At 41.2% G+C, this 16547-nt stretch overlaps 1 long non-coding RNA gene across 3 annotated transcripts in view; it reads right to left on the reverse strand.

The window, feature by feature from the left end:
* Positions 1-4094: 4094 nt before the first annotated feature.
* The window catches only part of LOC129467247 (uncharacterized), a 72349-nt gene continuing 59896 nt past the window's right edge, over positions 4095-16547 (reverse strand). For all 3 annotated transcript variants that reach the window (XR_010117208.1, XR_008652341.2, XR_010117207.1), the window contains exon 4: positions 4095-4396. This is a non-coding gene — a long non-coding RNA (uncharacterized lncRNA). The remainder of the gene's footprint in view (positions 4397-16547) is intronic.

Here is a 16547-nt window from a genome sequence, read left to right on the forward strand (position 1 = left end):
CCCCTTCCCAAGCCCCTCCAACCTTTATCAGCAACAGACCTGGAGGAATTCCAGAGGACTCACTAAACAAGGGAGTATTTGAACTGTTGGAAGAGCGCTGTGTCTTTTCCTTTCCTGCTGTACAGCCCTGGCCCCCACCCAAGCCAACTTCAAGAAAGCCATTTGCAAAGAGTAGGGCTACGGCATCGTTTGGGTTCCCCAGAAGGAGAACTTGAGGCAAGAATCCAAGGACACATGACTAACTTGAGAGATTATCCAAGGAAACTCCAGGAGGGGAATAAGAAAGAGCTGGAGAAAGAACGGCAGTGAAAAGGGTGTGGTTATTGAGAAGCGACCACTGTGGATGACAGAGAATTCATCCTGCTGTGAAACGCTGGGAGCTAGTGAGGAACACGACTCTCAGAGTCATCCCACCAGGGGCAAGGGACCTGGGCATTTATTAATATATGCCGACACCCACTGGTCATCATAGAGGGCTACTGCTGTGGTGTTAATTTCCTGGTACTTAGGCCCACTACCCTGGCTGGGAGCCTGGCCACTGTAGAACGCCCTCAGGTAAAGAGACACAGGGGCTGCCCTGGAGGTTAGCCAGTGAGCACTTTAGCAGAGACAAGGAGACATCGCCCACACCCCAGCATCTGCTAGGGGCTGCCTGAAAGAAAAGGACCCTAGATCTGTGTTTCTGCAGCTGACTCTGATCTGCCCCTTAAGTCTAACAGAATAGGGGAGAAAAGACCTAGAGCGAGGCACAGGGTAGGGGGTGGAGGTGCAGCAGCAGGCATTCCCACTATAGCATGGCAAAGATGTGTGAGTCTCCCACAGGCAGAGAGAATACCACTGAAGGACCAAAGCTTGAGCGATTTCCACGTCCAAAGATCCTAATCATCACCCAAGGCCACCTGAGCGGCAAGAAGCTGTGGGCTCCCCCTGGCAACGATGGGGGCTAATGGGGTGGTCAGGGCTCCCACAAAAGCTCTTCACGGGCCGGGCGCGGTGGCTCACGCTTGTAATCCCAGCACTTTGGGAGGCCGAGGCGGGCGGATCACGAGGTCAGGAGATCGAGACCACGGTGAAACCCCGTCTCTACTAAAAATACAAAAAAAATTAGCCGGGCGTGGTGGCGGGCGCCTGTAGTCCCAGCTACTCGGAGAGGCTGAGGCAGGAGAATGGCGTGAACCCGGGACGCGGAGCTTGCAGTGAGCCGAGATTGCGCCACTGCACTCCAGCCTGGGTGACAGGGCGAGACTCCGTCTCAAAAAAAAAAAAAAAAAAAAAAACTCTTTACGGGGTCCTCTGAAGAACCCACACAGGCACTCTGAGAAACAGCTAGCATCCTGCCCGTTGCTCCCAACCTTTCCCATCCCTCTCTCGGCGCAGGTCCCTGGGACTGGGTCAAGCCTGAGCTGGAGGGTGGGAAAGAGGAGCATTAAATGAAAAACAGGATTGAAGTACTTAGCTGCAAATGACCAAAAATCTCTAGGATCTGCCTACAATATTGTGAGAAAGATAAGAGTAGAGCAGAATATGCCCCCACCTGGTTCAGACAGTTCAATACATCCTTGATAACTACCAGCTATTGAGTACCAGACACACAGCGAGGTGTTCCTCAGGGCTGAGCTCATCTAATCCTCTCAGCAACCTTAGGGGAAGGTGTTACTATCCCTACTGTACAGCTGAGAAGTGTGAGGCTTACAGAAGCTACACAGTTTGCTCAGGATCATACAGGCAACGCATAGCAGAGTCTAAATTCAAACTCGGACCATTTTCATTCTGGTGCCTTGTTCATCAACTGGTAGGTAAATTATGGTATACCCATACAATAGAATACTAGTCAGTAACAAGAAGAAATGAATGACAGATGCATGACGGAACCTGGATGAATCACAAAAACATTATGCTGAATGAAAGCAGGCAGACACAGAAGACTACTTTCTGTAGGATTCCACGTATATGAAATTCTAGAAAAGGCAAAGCACAGTGCCAGGGAACAGATCAGTAGTTGCCAGAAGCCAGAGATTGGAGAAGCAATGGGGCATGGGAAGCTTTTTGGGGTGGTAAAAATGTTCTATACCATGGCCAGATTCTGTGGTTCATGCATGTAATCCCAGCACCTAAAGGTGTTAGCAGAGCCAAGGAGGCTCCAGCCACGTGAAGGCATGGGCTGGAGAAGCGGACAGAACTAGAGAAATAAAATGAAATGACAGGTGGTAGAGTTGAGAAAGGGATGGACAGGGAGCAAATCCTAGAGTAAACATCTGACTGGAAAGAGACTTGGAGATGAACTCGAATCCAATGCCTGCCCCTACCTTTAAAGTTGGGAAACTGAGACCCAAAGAGAAGATCAAAGCAGTGGCAGTGGTGCTGGGGGGCTGTTTACCTCTGTATTAGTCCATTTCACACGACTCTAAATAACTGCCTGAGACTGGGTAATTTATAAAGAAAAGAGATTTAATTGACTCACAGTTCCACGTGGCTGGGGAGGCCTCAGTAAACTTACCATCACGGCAGAAGGGGAAGCAGGCATGTCCTACACGGCAGCAGGAGAGAAAGCTTGTGAAGGAAGTGAAGGGGGTGGAGTCTCTTATAAAACCATCAGATCTCGTGAGAACTCACTCACTATCACGAGAACAGCATGGAGGAAACCGCCTTCATGATCCAGTCACCTCCCACCTGGTTCCTCCCTCAACACCTGGGGAGTACAGGTCAAGATGAGGTTTGGGTGGGGACACAGAGCCTAACCATCTCAACCTCCTTTATTTCATTCTTTCAACAAACATTTACAAACAGCTTGTTCTACATAGCAGACAGTCCAAGTCAAACAGGGCAGAGCCCCTACTCTCCGGGAGTCCACAGCCGGAAGAGAGACAGCCAGATGCCCTGGAAATCTACACTTCATGATGCTCAAGACACTCAATTTCCCAGTCCCCAGGCTGAGTTACCAAAGTATTGACATAAGCAGGGGGGACTACAGATTTGAGGAGCCTGCAACTTATTCAGGAAGCCCTCTTATGGAGAAATGATACAAAATTATAAATGCAAAGTTGGGTACAAAAGCAGAAGGGGTCTGTACAGGTGAGAAGTCCTGAAGCTTAAGCTTCTTTAGCTTTTACAGCAATTCCTTCTCTGACCACACCTGAAGCCAAGGGCAAAAACGTAATTCTGAACTGGGCCAACAGCGCCCTCTAGTGTACCCACAGAGGAAGGCCTCAAGGAGCTCCGAGCTTCGGACACACCCACGCAGGCGCGTAAAACCAAGCAGGTACATTTGGCCATCGGCTTCCTAGGCACTTTCTCATCAGCCCATAGACCTCCCCTTCTAACCCTAGACGTATGCAATTATTGTTAGAAGCTCAGAGCTCAGCGTCCAGATGGACAGTTCCTTGTAGTTCCTTGATTTGGGGCAGGTAACTTTACCCTTCCACGCTTGTTTCCTTTCCTGCAAATAAGTTGCATCATAATGAGATTAAGTACCTACTTCAGAAGATAGTTGTAAAAATTAAATTAGATGACTCACTTTTATGATGTCTCTAAAATTAATTTTAAAAAGACTCGCTTCTAAGTGCTTTATACAAAGGGCACTTTGATGCGTAATTTTTTTATTTTTTTATTATTATTATTATTATTTTTTTTTTGAGACGGAGTCTCTCTCTGTTGCCCAGGCTGAGTGCAGTGGCGCGATCTCGGCTCACTGCAACCTCCGTCTCCCGGGTTCAAGCGATTCTCCTGCCTCAGCCTCCCGAGTAGCTGGGACTACAGGTGCGCACCACCACGCCCGGCTAATTTTTGTATTTTTAGTAGAGACGGGGTTTCACCATGTAAGTTATTTTTTAAGGAAAATGTATTCACCTGGCCATATTTTCTGCTTCTTCATGAACTCTTCTGAAGAAATTACCCTTACTGCACACTCACAAAGGACCACACAAGGCCCAGTTACACAGTGCAGGGTAGTGACAAGGTGTGTGTCTGTCTCATCCACCACTCCACAGACCCCTAAAGAGTGAGGTGGGAGTTTATTCATCTCCTCATTCCCCCCAGCACATCCCTGGCTCATGTCCCATCACGGGAAAAGTCACTTCATGGATCCATGTCTGGAGAGGGTGCAATGTCGGTGTGAGATGCGTGAATACTAAGTGAGTACTCTTCACGTTTTCTTCTAACTTTATATTTTGACATAATTTCAGATTTAGAGAAAAGTTGCAAGAATAATGAATGATGAATTCTCAGGGGCTCTTCTTCCAAATTCCCCAAAACATGCACATTAAACTCAGAGCCTTCTGTGTCCTCTGCCCCTTTCTCTCTCGATCCGCTTGAGTGTGTGTTGCATCATCTTCTGAACCATCTCCAGTTAGTTGAAGATGTGGTCCTCTTTTGCCCCCAAATCTTCAGTACATATTTCCTAAAAAGAAGGACATTCCCTTATGTAACCACAATTCAATTATCAAAATCAGGAATTTGGCATAAATTCAATACTATTATCTACCCTGCAAACCTTATTTAGATTTTACCAACTGGCCCCAATAATGTCATCTACCCAAAAGAAAATCCGAGATCGTGCATGGCATTCCACTGTTACCTCTTTTCAATCCAACCAGATTCCTCCCTCAACACCTGGGGGGTACAGATCAAGATGAGATTTGGGTGGGGACTCAGAGCCTAATCATCTTAACCTCCTCTATTTCATTCATTCAACAAACATTTACAAACAGCTGACCCTAAGCAAGCAGCTGGAATTGAGAGACCAGCAGGAAAGTAATGGGATATCAACCCTCCCTCATCACACCATTTGCTTTTCACTTATTTATTTGCAACTGTAGTCATACATATGATAAGTTCCTCAAAGAGAAGAGGGAAGAGAATTCTGATCCCTGCCCTCTGAAGTTTAAAATTATTAAAATACACCTTATGGACTGGGGTAGCCTCAACTGGAGCCCAATTGCTGAAAGGACAGGACAGACCCTGGGAGGAAGTTTGCCCTGGGATGGATAGCTGGGAATTAAGGGGCATGATGATAGGAGCCTGGACAAGTAACCAGGAATCAACCCTGAGAATTCTGTCCTCAGAGAATTCTGATCCATCATAACCCATTCATGGTCCAGCCACCTGGCACTGTGGTCATGCCTTGGAGACAAGATATGGTGTCCATCCTCAAAGAGCTCATCACTGAAGAGCTCCTGGGACACTTGGGGACCATGTTTGTCATGTGATCATGTGCTTGCCAGGTGACTCCCCTGACTAAGCATAAGCAAAGAGCTGAGGAAGGTGAAGCTGTGCTCGCAGGAGGTGGGCAGCTCTGTTGGAGCCATATCACTGCAGATATTCTGAAAATCACAAGGTCATCAGGGAAGGGTGCTTCAGGCAAGGAGAGGCAGAATGAAAGCCAAATCCTGAGACTGTGCAAGAACCTCTGGGCACCTGGGAAAATTTGGGGAACTAGAGAAAGCTGGACCCCTTCTGAGTAAATTAAGTGAGGGCTCAGAGCTGTTGCCATTTGAACAGGCTTCTATGGGAGACTGTGCTTGGGTCCAGGGAATGGAGAACTTCAGAGTTAACATTCCCTGAATCCTTGGTCATTGCAATAGAGTTATCAGCCTTCAGACAGAAGGAAAGAGGGAAACAAAACTTGTCTCTCTGCATCCAAGTTCCCAGACACCAGCCAAGGACCAAACCCACAAGTAGCCTTTTCTAAGGACAGCAGTCTTCACTCTTTTCTACACATAGATCGTTTTACTCTGGCTGCTTTTTGAGATTTTTCTCTTCATCATTGGTTTTAAGCAATTGGATTATGATATACTTTGATGCAGTTTTTACGTTTGAGGGTTTGGAAATTTTTGACCCATTATTTCTGCAATTTTTTTTTAGTATTCATTCTCTCTCTATTTTTCCTTCCAACTTTTATTTTAGGTTTGGGGTACATGTGCATGATTGTTACATGGGTAAATTGTGCATCACAGGGGTTTGGTGTACAGATTACACTTCATCACCCAGGTAATAAGCACAGTACCCAATAGGTAGTTATTTGATCCTCACCCTCCTCCTACCCTACAGCTTCAAATAGGCCCCAGTGTCTACTGTTCCCTTCTTTGAGTCCATGTGAACTCATTGTTTAGCTCCCACTTGTAAGTGAGAACATGTGGTATTTGGTTTTCTGTTCCTGCGTTGATTTTCTCAGGGTAATGATCTCTTGCTCCATCCATGCTGCAAAAACAAAAACAAAAAACAAACAAACAAAACAAAAACATGATTCTGTTATTTTTTTGGCTGTGTAGTATTCCATGGTATAAACATACCACATTTTCTTTATCCAATTTACCATTGATGAGCACCTAGGTTGATTCCACATCTTTGTTATTGTGAATAATGCTGTAACGAACATAAACATACATGTACCTTTATAGTAGAATGATTTATACTCCTATGGGTATATACCCAGTAATGAGATTGCTGCGTCAAATGGTAGTTCTGTTTTAAGTTCTTTGAGAAATCTCCAAATTGCTTTCCACAGTGGCTGAACTAATTTATGTTCCCACCAGCAGTGTATAAGCATTCCCTTTTCTCTGCAACCTTGCCAGCATCTGTTATTTTTTGACTTTTTAATATTAGTCATTCTGACTGGTGTGAGATAGTATCTCACTGTGGTTTTGATTTGCCTTTCTCTAATGATTAATGATATTGAGCATTTTTTCATATGCTTGTTGACTGGGTGTTACATCTTTTGAAAAGTGTGTGTTCATGTCCTTTGCCCATTTTTTAATGGGGTTGTTTGTTTTTTGCTTGTTAATTTGTTTAAGTTCCTTATAGATTCTGGTTATTAGACCTTTGTTGGATGCATAGTTTGCAAATATTTTCTCCCATTCTGTAGGTTATGCAGAAGCTCTTTAGTTCAATTAGTTTCCATTTGTCCATTTTTGGTTTTATTGCAATTGCTTTAGGTGTCTTTGTCATGGAATCTTTGCCAGGGCTTATGTCTAGAATGGTATTTCCTAGGTTACCATCAGACCTGCCTTACAAGAGATCCTTAAGGGATTGCTAAATATGGAAATGAAAAACTATTACCAGCCACCCCAAAAGCACACTTAAGTACATCATTGACACCATGAAGCAACTACACATTCAAGTCTCTCTCCTCGTTCAGGTACTCAAATTACATTTACATTAAACTTAAAATTGTCCCACAGCTCACTAAAATTCTTCATTTAGGAGTCTTTCTTCTATGTTTCATTTTGGATGGTTTCTATTGCTGTATCTTAAAAAAAAAAAAACTTTTCTTCTTCAGTGTCTAAATGGCTATTAATTCCGTTTAGCACATTTTTCATGTCAGGCATTGTAGCTTTCATCTCTAGAAATTTAATCTGAGTCCCTTTTTTTGACATTTTGACACCTTTATTGAAGTATATTTGACATATATTTAAAGTGTGATATTTGATGGATTTGTAAACACCAATAAAACAATGATCACAATCAAGATAATAGACATATTTAATCACACCCAAAAAGTTTTTCTTTCCTTACCATTTTGCCATATTTGCTGTTATCTCCCTTTCTTTGTCCATATATATTCATTTTTCTGAACCATTTGAGAGTAAAATACATACATCATGTCCCTTTACCCCAAAATAGTTCAGTACTTCTTTTCTGAAAACAAGGACATTCTCTTACATAATCACAATGCAGTTATCAAATTCAGGAAAAATAATACCAACACTGTTACTAAATCTGTAGACCATGTGCCAATTTTGCCAATTATTACCATCATGTCCCTTATAGCAATGGATAGACTTTTTAATTAAACTTTTTATCTTGAGATTATTGTAGATTTGCGTGTGGTTGTAAGACATAATATAGAGAGCTTCATGCACTCTTTACCCAGTTTCTTCCATTGGTATCCTCTTACAAAATCAGAGTACAATATAATAACCAGAATATTGACATTGATACAGTCAAGATTCAGAATGTTTCCATTTTCACAAAGATCCCTCATGTCCTTTTACAGCCATACCCACTTCCCTCCTGACATCATTCCCTCTTTAATCCCTGACAACTTCTAACCTTTTATTCTATTCTTAATTTTTGAGGAGGCTCCACACTGTTTTCCAGAATGGTTGTACCAGTGTACATTCCCACCAACAGTGTAAGAGGGTTCTCTTTTCTCCACATCCTCACTAACATGTGTTAGCTCTTGTCTTTTTGATAATGGCCATTCTAATAGGTTTGAGGTGATAGCTATTTGTGGTTTGGATTTGCATTTATCCTAATGAGTAGTGATGCTGTGCACCTTTTTGTATATCTGTTGACCATTGTTATACTGGAAAAATATCTATTTAGGTTCTTTGCCTGTATTTTAATCAGGTTACTTGGGTTGTTTATTTGCTATTAAGTTGTGCAAGTTCCTTATATATTTTGGATATTAACCCCTCATGCAATGTTGAGAAAGAAAAAGAAAGTTGGAGGCCTCACACTTCCTGATTTCAAATTATATTACAAAGCTATAGTAATCAAAACATATGATACTCACATAAAAACAAACACATAGACCAATGGAGCAAGAGTAGAAAGCCCAGAAATAAACCCAAGCATGTACAGTCAACTAATTTTTGACAATAAGAAGACACAAAAGGAGAGTCTCTTCAATAAATGATGCTGGGGAAACTGGATCCACATGCAAAAGAATGACACTGGACTCTTACCTTTTACCATATACAAAAATTAACTCAAAATATATTAAAGACCTAAACATAAGACCTGAAACTGTAAAACTCCCAGAAGAAAACAGGGGGAAGGCTCTTTGATACTGGCTGTGGCAATGATTTTTTGAATATCACAACAAAAGTTCAGGCAACCAAAGCAAAAATAATTGAGTGGAATTACAGCAAACTAAAATGCTTCTGCACAGCAAAAGAAACAATCAAGGAAATCAAAAGGTAGCCTACAGATGGGAGAAAATATTTGCAAATCATATACTGTTGAGAATTCTTTATGTATTCTATATTCTAGTCCTTTTTCAGATATGTGCCTTGCTAATATTTTCTCCCACTGTGTAGACTGTCTTTCCATCCTCTTAATAGTCTTTCACAAAGCAATGGTTATTAATTTTGATAAAGTCTAATTAATCAGTTTTTTTTTTCCTTTTAAGGATCATGTATTTGGTGTCAAGTGTAAGGACTCTTTCCCTAGGAACAGGTCCTAAAGATTTTCCCCTGTGCTTTTTTCCAAAGTTTTGTAGATTTCCATTTAATTTTTGTGCCAAGTGTGAGACTTAGTTCAAGGCTTTGTTGTCATTGTTGTTTTTGCCTATGGGTGTCCAATTATTCCAGCACGATTTGTTGAAACAGTTATCTTTCCTTCATTGGGTTTCTTTGTTCCCTTTTGTTGAAAGTCAGTACAGTGTATTCGGCCAGGCACAGTGGCTCACGCCTGTAATCCCAACACTTTGGGAGGCCGAAGTGGGTGGATCACTTGAGGTCAAGAGTTAGAGACCAGCCTGGCCAACATGGTGAAACCCCTTCTCTACTAAAAATATAAAAATTAGCCCAGCATGGTGGCACATGCCTGTAGTGCCAGTAACTCAGGAGGGCTGAGGCTCTCGGGAGGAGCCTCCACACTGTTTTCCATAACGGCTGTACCAATTTATATTCTCACCAACGGTTGTAAGAGGGTTCCCTTTTCTCCATATCCTCACCAACATGTGTTATCTCTTGCCTTTTTGATAATGGCCATTCTAATAGGTTTGAGGTGATAGCTACTTATGGTTTGGATTTGCATTTATCCTAATGAGTAGTGATGCTGCGCACTTTTTGATATTGGAAAAATAACTTTTAAGAATCGCTAGAACCTAGAAAGTAGAGGTGGCAATGAGCCGAGATGCCGCCACTGTGCTCCAGCCTGGGTGACAGAGTGAAACTCTGTCTCAAAAATTAATAATAATAACTTTTTAAAAAGTCAGAAGGGTGTATTTGTATGAGTTAATTCCTATGTTCTATAATCTATTCCAATGATCTATGTATCTCTGCCTCTGCCAATACAGAAGGTATTGGCAATTACTGTAGGTATATAGTAAGTCTTGAAATCAGGTACACTGATTTCACACACTGTATTCTTCTTTTTCAAAATTAGTTTATTATTCTAGTTTGTTTGTCTTTCTTTCTTCTTTTTTTTTTTTTTTTCTGAGACAGAGTCTCGCTCTGTCGCCCAGGCTGGAGTGCAGTGGTGTAATCTTGGCTCACTGCAACCGTCCGCCTCCCAGGTTCAAGCGATTCTCCTGCCTCAGCCTCCTGAGTAGCTGGAATTACAGGCACCCACCACCACGTCCAGCTAATTTTTTTATTTTTAGTAGAGACTGGGTTTCACTATATTGGTCAGGCTGGTCTCGAACTCCTGACCTCATGATCCACCCGCCTCAGCCTTCCAAAGTGCTGAGATTACAGGCGTGAGCCACCATGCCCAGCATTTGTTTGTCTTTATGTATAAATTTTAGAATAATCTAGTCCGTAACTACAAAAAAATTTGGTGAGATCTTTCTAGGAATTGCATTAAACCTACATATAATTTGGGGAGAATTAACATCTTTACTATGTTGCATCTTCCAATCCACGAAAACATGTCTCTCCATTTATTTATATAGTCTTTAAATTAATTCATCAGCATTTTGTAGTGTTCATCATACAATCCCCATACATGTTTTGTTAGATTTAAACCTAAGTATTTCTCTTTTTTTAGCAATTTCAAATGGTATTTCATTTTATTTTTGAATGATTGTAAATGGTATTGCATTTTACATTTTGGCATCTGCATGTTGCTTGCTATTGTATAGTATACATACTAGCAAGTATGTAGAAATACAATTGATTTTTATATGTTTTTATTGTATGCTGTGATGCTGCTAGGCTCACTTACTAGTTCTAAGAGTTTTTGGTTGATATCTTGAGATGTTCTCCATAAACAATCATGTCATCTGCAAATTGAAACAGTTTTATGTCTTTCTTTCTGATCTATACGGCTTTTATTTCCTTTTCTTGCCTTATTGCAGTACCTAGAACTGACAACACTATGTTGAATAAGAATAATGAGAGCAGATATCCTTGCCTCGTAGCCAATACTAGGGAAAAAATATTCAGTCTCTTATCAAGTATGTTAGCTATAGGTTTTCTGTGGATGCTCTTTATCAACTTGAGAAAGTGCCCCTTTTATCCTATCTTTCTGAGAGTTTTTTGTCATGAATGGGTATTGAATTTTATCATATGCTTTTTCTGCATTGATTGATATGATCATGTAAATTTTTTTCTTTATTATGTGGACCAATATTCAAATATTGAACCAGTCTGACATCCTTAGAATAATTGTGTAATTCTTTTATATATTGCTGAATTCTTTGCTAATTTTTTAAATTTTTATTATTTTAATTTTTCCATAAGTTCTTGGAATAATTGTGTAATTCTTTCATATATTGCTGAATTCTCTTTGCTATTTTTTAATTTTTATTATTTTATTTTATTTTTCCATAAGTTATTGGGGTACAGGTGGTATTTTGTTACATGAGTAATTTCTTTAGTAATGATTTGTGAGATTCTGGTGCACCCATCACCCGAGCACTATACACTGCACCATATTTGTTGTCTTTTATCCCTGGCTCCCTTCCTACTCTTCCCCGCAAGTCCCCAAAGTCCATTGTATCATTCTTCTACCTTTGCGTCCTCATAGCTTAGTTCCCACTTATCAGTGAGAACATACAATGTTTGGTTTTCTATTCCTGAGTTACTTCACTTAGAAGAATAGTCTCCAATCTCACCCAGGTCACTGCAAATGCTGTTAATTCATTCCTTTTTATGCCCGAGTAGTATTCCACATTAAATATATATATAAACCATAGTTTCTTTATCCACTCGTTGATTGATGAGTATTCGGGTTGGTTCCACGATTTTGCAATTGTGAATTGTGCTGCTATAAACATGCATGTGCAAGTATCTTTTTTGAATAATGACTTCTTTTCCTCTGGGTAGATACCCAGTAGTGGGATTGCTGGATCAAATGGTAGCTCTACTTTTAGTTCTTTAAGGAACCTCCACACTGTTTTCCATAGCGGCTGTGCTAGTTTACATTCCCACTAGCAGTGTAGAAGTGCTCCATGATCACCGCATCCATGCCAACATCTACTATTTTTTTATTATGGTCATTCTTGCAGGAGTAAGGTGGTATTGCATTGTGGTTTTGATTTGCATTTCCCTGATCCTTAGTGATGTTAAGTATTATTTCATGTTTGTTGGCCATTTGTATATCTTCTTTTGAGAATTGTCTATTCATGTCCTTAGCCCACTTTTCAATGAGATTGTTTTTTTCTTACTGATTTGTTGGAGTTTGTTGGAGATTCTGGATATCAGTCCTTTGTCAGATGTATAGATTGTGAGATTTTCTCCCACTCTATAGGTTATCTGTTTACTCTACTGACTGTTCCTTTTGCTGTCCAAACTCTTTAGTTTAACTAGGTCCCAGCTATTTATCTTTGTTTTTATTGCATTTGCTTTTTGGTTTTTGGTCATGAATCCTTGCCTAAGCCAATGTCTAGAAGGGTTTTTCCAATGTTATCTTCTGGAATTTTTATAGTTTCAGGTCTTAGGTTTAAGTCCTTAATCCATCTTGAGTTGATTTTTGTATAAGGTGAGAGAAGAGTATCCAGTTTCATTCTCCTACATGTGGCTTGCCAATGATCCCAGCACAATTTGTTGAAAAGTCTGTCCTTTTCCCACTTTATGTTCTTGTTTGCTTTGTTGAAGATCAGTTGGCTGTTAGGAATTTGAGTTTATTTCTGGGTTCTCTATTCTGTTCCATTAGTCTATGTGCCTATTTTTGCACAAGTACCACACTGTTTTGGTGACTATGGCCTTGCAGTATAGTTTGAAATCAGGTAGTGTGATGCTTCCAGATTGGTTATTTTTGCTTAGTCCTGCTTTGGCTATGCGGGCTGTTTTTGGTTCCATATGAATTTTAGAATTTTTTTTCTAACTCTGTGAAGAATGATGGTGGTAATTTGATGGGGATTGTGTTGAATTTGTAGATTGCTTTTGGCAGTATGATCATTTTCACAATATTGATTCTACCCATCCATGAGCATGGGATGTGTTTCCATTTGTTTGTGTTATCTATGATTTATTTCAGCAGTGTTGTGTAGTTTTCCTTGTAGAGGTCTTTCATTCCTAAGTGTTTTATCCTTTCTTTTCAGCTATCGTAAAAGGGGTTGAGTTCTTGATTTGATTCTCTGCTTGGTCACTGTTGATGTATAGAAGAGCTACTGATTTGTGTACGTAAATCTTGTATTGGAAACTTTGCTGAATTCTTTTATCGGTTCTAGGAGCTTTCTGGAGGAGCCCTTAGGGTTTTCAAGGTAAATGATGATATCGTTAGCAAACAGCAACGGTTTGACTTCCTCTTTACCAATTTGGATGCCCTTTATTTCTTTCTCTTGTCTGATTACTCTGGCTAGGATTTCCAGTACTATGTTGAAGAGGAGTGGTGAAGGTGGTCATCCTTGTCTTGTTCCCGTTCTCAGAGGGAATGCTTTCAACTTTTCCCTATTCAGTACTATGTTGGCTGTGGGTCTGTCACAGATGGCTTTCATTACATTAAGCCTTTGCATGCCGATTTTGCTGAGGGCTTTAATCATAAAGGGATGCTGGATTTTGTCTAATGCTTTTTCTGCATCTATTGAGATGATCATGTGCTTTTTGTTTTTAATTCTATTTATGTGGTGTATCACATTTATTGACTTGCATATGTTAAACCATCCCTGCATCCCTGGTATGAAACCCACTTGATCACAGTGGATTATCTTTTTGATATGTTGTTAGATTCAGTTAGCTAGTATTTTGTTAAGGATTTTAGCATCTATGTCAATCAAGGATATCAGTCTGTAGTTTTCTTTTTTTGTTGTGTCTTTTCTTGATTTTGAAGGCAGCAGATAGTTAGTTGGTGAGTTCTTATCCATTCTGTGGTTCTGTACCTTTTAAGTGGAGTATTTAGGCCATTTACATTCAATGTTAGTATTGAAATGTGAGATACCATTGCATTCATCATGCTCTTTGTTGCCTGCATACTTTGGATTTGTTTTTTTGGTTTTGCTTTTTAAACTTGTATTTTTGTTTTATAGGTCCTATGTGATTTATGCTTTAAAGAGGTTCTGTTTTGATGTGTTTCCAGGATTTGTTTCAAGATTTAGAGCTCCTTTTAGCAGTTCTTGTAGTGGTGGTTTGGTTATGATGAATTCTCTCAGCATTTGTTTGTCTGAAAATGACCGTATCTTTCCTTCATATATGATACTTAGTTTCACTGGATACAAAATTCTTGGCTGATAACTGTTTTGTTTAAGAAGGCTGAAGATAGGGCCCCAATCCCTTCTACCTTGTAGGGCTTCCACTGAGAAATCTGCTGTTTATCTGATAGGTTTTCCTTTATAGGTTACCTGGTGCTTCTGTCTCACAGCTCTTAAGATTCTTTCCTTCGTCTTAACTTGGGATAACCTGATGACAATGTGCCTAGGCAAAGATCTTTTTGCGATGAATTTCCCAGGTGTCCTTTGTGCTTCTTGTATTTGCATGTCTGGGTCTCTAGCAAGGCCGGGGAAGTTTTCCTTGATTATTCCCCCAAATATGTTTTCCAAGCTTTTAGAATTGTCTTCTTCCTCAGGAACACTGATTATTCTTAGGTTTGGTCATTTAACACAATCCCAGACTTCTTGGAGGCTTTGTTCATATTTTCTTATTATTTTTTCTTTGTCTTTGTTGGATTGGGTTAATTTGAAGACCTTGTCTTCAAGCTCTAATTTTCTTTCTTCTACTTGTTCAGTCATATTGCTGAGACTTTCTAGAGCATTTCACATTTCTAAAAGTGTGTCCAAAGTTTCCTGATTTTTTTACTGTTTTTTCTTTAGGCTATCTATTTCCTTGAATATTTCTCCCTTCACTTCTTGTACCATTTTTTTTGTTTCCTTGCATTGGGCTTTGCCTTTCTGTGGTCCCTCCCTGATTAGCTTAATAGCTAACTTCCTGAATTCTTTTTCAGATAAATCAGGGATTTCCTCTTGGTTTGGATCCATTGCTGGTGAACTAGTGTGATTTTAGTGGGGGGTGTCGATGAGCCTTGTTTTGTCATATTACTAGGGTTGGTTTTCTGGTTCCTTCTCATTTGGGTAGCCTCTGTCAGAGGGAAGATCTAGGGCTGAAGGCTGTTGTTCAGACTTTTTTGTCCCATGGGGTGTTCCCTTGATGTAGTACTCTCCCACTTTTCCTGTACATGTGGCTTCCTGTGAGCTGAACTGCAGTGATTGCTGTCTCTCTTCTGGGTCTAGCCACCTAGCGAGTCTACCCAGCTCTCGGCTGGTACTGAGGGCTGTCTGCACAGAGTCCTGTGATGTGAACCATCTATGAGTCTCTCAGCCATGGATACTAGCGCCTGTTCCAGTGGAGGTGGCGGAGGGTGCAATGGACTCTGTGGGGGTCCTTAGCTTTGGTGGTTTAATGCTCTATCTTTGTGCCGGTTAGCCTCCTGCCAGGAGGTGGTACTTTCCAGAAAGCATTAGCTATAGTAGTGTGGAGAGGGACCAGTGGTGGGCAGGGCCCCAGAACTCCCAAGATTATATGTCCTTTTGAGAGGTGAAGCTGGCTGGGCTTCTGGGTCAGGTGGGGACTTGGAGAACTTTTCTGTCTAGCTAAAGGATTATAAACACACCAATCAGTGCTCTGTGTCTAGCTAAAGGTTTGTAAATGCACCAATCAGCACTCTGTAAAAACGCACCAATCAGTGCTCTGTGTCTAGCTAAAGGTTTGTAAACACACCAATTAGCACTCTGTAAAAATGCACCAATCAGCACTCTGTAAAATGGACCAATCAGCAGGACATGGGGGGGGCCAAATAAGGGAATAAAAGCTGGCCACCCACCCAGCAGCGGCAACCCGCTCGGGTCCCCTTCCACGGTGTGGAAGCTTTGTTCTTTCTCTCTTCACAATAAATCTTGCTGCTGCTCACTCTTTGGGTCCACACTACCTTTACGAGCTGTAACACTCACTGCGAAGGTCTGCGGCTTCACTCCTGAAGTCGGCGAAACCATGAACCCACCAGAAGGAAGAAACTCCGGACACATCTGAACATCTGAAGGAACAAACTGGGGACACACCATCTTTAAGAACTGTAACACTCACCTTGAGGGTTCGCGGCTTCATTCTTGAGGTCAGCAAGACCAAGTTTCCACCAGAAGGAACCAATTCCGGACACATTTTGTCTACAGCTACCAGGTTGGGTAGGGAAGGACTAGCAGGTGGGTGCGAGGCTAGGCATGTATGAGCTCAGGCTCCCCTCAGGCAGATCTTGCTGTGGCTGCTGTAGGGGATGGGGGTGATATTCCCAGGTCACTGGAGTTGTGTACGTAGGAGGATTATGGCTGCCTCTGCTGAGTCATGCAGGTTGTCAGGGAAGAGGGGGAAAGCCAGTCACAGGCCTTATCCAACTCCCATGCAAACCCAAGGGTCGGTCTCACTCCCACTGTGACCCCCGCAACAGCCCCAAAT

The sequence above is a fragment of the Symphalangus syndactylus genome, chromosome 18 (assembly GCF_028878055.3).
Source record: "Symphalangus syndactylus isolate Jambi chromosome 18, NHGRI_mSymSyn1-v2.1_pri, whole genome shotgun sequence".
Taxonomy (NCBI): Eukaryota; Metazoa; Chordata; class Mammalia; order Primates; family Hylobatidae; genus Symphalangus; species Symphalangus syndactylus.